Below are 4,099 nucleotides of genomic sequence, written 5' to 3'. Positions count from 1 at the left end.
TTCATCATCCATATTTACCGATAAGAGTCAGCTAGTAAATAGAGCAATACATCAGTACTGGTTCATAATGCTAGCAAAACAGTAAAGATAGAATCTCCTCATAAAATATGGAAATTTACCCTGTGGATCAATCCGAAAAACATATAAAAATCATATTGGGCAGCCCATGAAGCATGTGGTCTTATGGCAACATAGCAATTAAGTTTGTGAATGCCATCCTTTATTGCAGACTCAAGAGGCAATCGAAAGAGGAAAAGGGCTATTGTCTCTGTCTTCAATATGAACTAGAGCATAACCAAAGTAGAAACCTTGTGTCCTCACTTAAAAAATGACATTAAGAAACTAATGACATTAAGAAAAAAAAAAAAAGGAAAAAGTTCATAAGGACAACAGAGTCTATAAAACATACCTGACACATTGAGACTTAAGCAAACTAGTCTATTTTATTTATCCAAGAGAAAATATAGAAGTGAATTAGTTCCAGACTAGAAATGCTTACATGGAAAAATACTTCAGATTGTGACATATCTGAGTTAACAGAAAAAAATCTTATTGAGATCAAATGTCTGAAAGCCAGAATGAGACAAGCAGATGAAAAAAGAAACAGAAATCTTTAAAAGGGAAATTACCTAAGCTTTGGAATGATTTGGATGTGTGATATTTTTTTCATGCATGTGAAGTGTTAAGAGTCATAACTGCAGAGCCATTCTAAAAGATATGCATAAAGCTCAAACAGAAACTATAATCTTGGTGTAAAAGTTATCGAGCAAGGTTTTCCTAGCTTGTAGAAGGTAAGACTATATGACTGTAATGCTCTGGATGCCTGGCTCTTTCTGGTGGCTGCGTGAATGTGGAAGCAACATAGCTAAAGAGGATCTATGATGAATTGTTATGCTTAAAGGACCTTCTAGGTAAAGTTACTCTAGAATTCCATCTGTGTTGGCTATACAGCATTCTATGAAGCTTGGAAAAGTAGCTGCTCTATATTTACAGAACAGGACCAGCTGAAACACATCAGAAACATCATATGACCCTAACATCAGTTACATAGGCTACTCTCACATGATCATGTTTCCAATGACTCAGCATGTATGACAAACCCTTTGTCCTGTTGCTGCCTCAAACTAAACTGGGGAGGATTCACATGCTTCATGCATGAGCTATGAACTTTGACTCACAGGAGCCCCCAACCATCTCTAACATCCTTGAATTCAAGACACCTCAACATAACTCACTGCTAATTCAGAGAAGCTAAATACACATATAGAGTGCGCTGAGCACTTTTAGGGTACAGACGAGAATGTACTCTGCAAGGCTATGTACTGATGTATGTATTCATTAGGTACATACACATGGAATGACAAGGTAGAAGTTGTATGCTTATGGATTCAGAGCTCTGATTTCATTGCCAATTTGCAGTTCTCTGCAAATCCATACTTTTTTCTTCCATTTTGGTCTATCTGGTGATCTACAGCAATATTTTATCACTGAAACATCCACAGAGCTACCTGTGAATGATTCAGATCAAACTAATTCTACATGCAGTTAGTTACCACCTGAAGGTGACATTGGCAATGCCTTGTCCTTTTCACCAGACACCATAGCTATCCCCTCACAACCCTCCTTTTTCTCTGGTGGGAGAGGATTGACTTTGTTCAAGTCAATCATGCATCCTGCCTGGAAGGATGGGAAGATAGATGATTTGGACTAGTCAGAGGTCACATAAAGGCTGCCTGGAGCAGCTGCTGAATGTAGACTATCTTAGGGTGAAGAGGCAGGAGAGAACTGCTGGAGTCCAAGGCAGTTCAGTGCAGGTCTGCTGATCACCATTCTGTTGCCTTCTCTGGAAAGATTGACATTTTTGCTACCAAAGCTGCAAGTTTACTTTGCTTTTTGACCCTTCAGAGTGTGGTGTATTTTTTTCCACCTTTAGGGTGTTGCTGATCCTTGCTGAAGGGTGACATGTCTCTGACCAGCACATAGCAGCCTCCACTGCAGTGCCAACCATCTCCCAGGAAAGCTTTCACAGGGAAGCTACAATCCTTCAGCTGCCACGCATCACAATTCCAGATTTCTAAACAGAGCATTTTCCACCATTCTTCAGCATTCCTTAATCAGATTAAACAGATTATTTGAAGGAAAAAGGGTCAAGGGGGTGTTTTCCACTATTTTTCATTCCAAGATTTCTGTCAAGGTTTGTGGGCAATGGCATGTTCACTCTTGCTGTCCTGTGCTGGATTAGGTAATTTCTTCCAAAAGAACAGTAAATTATTCATGTGGGACATAAATCTTTAAGGAGGCCTGATCCAGTAACTGTAGTTTATTACATATATTAGCTCACATATATTAAATAGTTTTATTTTCATTTTTGCACTCTAGAGTGGATGCTTGCAAGTATTCTCTCTGCAGCCTTCTGAAGCATGTTTAACATGCCCATTCCCTAATTGCTTTTCACTGAACACAGAGGCTCTTGGATTACAGAGAATAAGAAATCCTTTACAATAAAGACCAAAGTAGTCCCCATCTGTCTTTAGATTTTTTTCAGTAAGTCTTTCTGTCTTCTTCTGTGTTATCTTATAGCTGCAAGACACTACCATGGGATAACTGACTTTCAAAAGATAACAGAAAAGTAGAGAGGGGGTTGACATGGTCTAGCACTGGTAGTAATCCTTCTTCAAGGTGGAGACCAGACTCAGTGACCTTCAGACATTCTTTCCAATTAGCATTTCTAGAAGTCTTACAACCTTCCACTGATATACTCTAGTCTTCAGGCTGGTGTGACAGAGCTGTGTGAGACGTCCTTGTTCTTATGCAGAACAGATATACCAACTTTGTGTCAGAAAATTTGCAGGATGTGCAGGTCCTAAAGTGTGGAAATGTATGGGTTTGAACAAATGCAGCTTCTCCTCACCCAAATCCTGTTGTGAATCCAAGGCAAGATTCAGAATCAGTATAAATGGGTTGGTTCGACTTACATAAGGATACAGCCAATAATGAATAGTGTAGTTTGAAGGAGAAGAGTTATGGAAGATGGTGGTGGGAAAGACTTAAGAGAACCAGTAATTTCACCTAAAAATTCTTGTTCATTATTTCCATAAGGTAAAGTTGCTTATACCATGTTTGGTGACTGGTATGCTGAAAAGTGTTGGTAACTTACCAGTTATACCTCATTAACACTTTCTCAAGGGTCTTATGTTACATAACTTGGCACTTCTGCATTTATTGATAGCAGTAAGGCAACCTATATATGTTCTTTTTTCATCCACTTAAACTGCTCTATGGGGTCAAACCCTACTCACATATCAAGGGCACTACAGAGTGTATGGATAATCTTTGCATTACTTCTACTTTTCTTGAGAAAGTGTTTTAAGGGTGTGGTACTGAGACTTAATGCTCCCTCAACAGAAGGTGCATTAAGTGGTAGTGGTTTTTGCATTCAGTTTCTAGTATCTATGCGAAATATTTAGCAGGAAAGTAAATAATTTCTGATTTATAACAGAACAACTTTGTGATAAAAAATGTGTGAGATGAGAATCAGGACTGTACAACTCTGGATTAATTTGCATGAAATCCCAAATGCCCACACACTTAGTTGTGATAATCCTCATTTTGTTGTTCCGTGCAACTTTATTTGGCTAACTCCATATTTAGCAAATATTGGAGATGTTCCACTGAACTCCTGTGGAGAAAGTCAGATGATCAGAATTTCATAACAGAAAAGAGCACTCAGAATGCATAAAGACAAATCTCCCATCCTCACAAAACTCACATGATAATCTGAAAACAGTGCTAATGATTTAATTTAGTAAGCTTCTTTCACAATGGCCCACTTCACATAAAGACAATGGTGTCTTTCTACTATCATTTAATTCAAAATCCACTTTTTATTTTTCCTCCATGAAGCAATAACTGCTATGCAAATTAATTTTCTAGAAAAGGCCCAGACTAAAATCCCAGCTTTAAGGATAATTTTGCTACTGACATAAAATCCAGAATTCAATGGACTGTGCATAATGAATGCAATCAATCTTCCTTCCTTCCTTCCTTCCTTCCTTCCTTCCTTCCTTCCTTCCTTCCTTCCTTCCTTCCTTCCTTCCTT

This window comes from Passer montanus, unplaced genomic scaffold (assembly GCF_014805655.1).
Source record: "Passer montanus isolate IOZ18808 unplaced genomic scaffold, ASM1480565v1 scaffold7, whole genome shotgun sequence".
Lineage (NCBI taxonomy): Eukaryota > Metazoa > Chordata > Aves > Passeriformes > Passeridae > Passer > Passer montanus.
Note: the sequence above shows the minus strand (reverse complement) of the source record.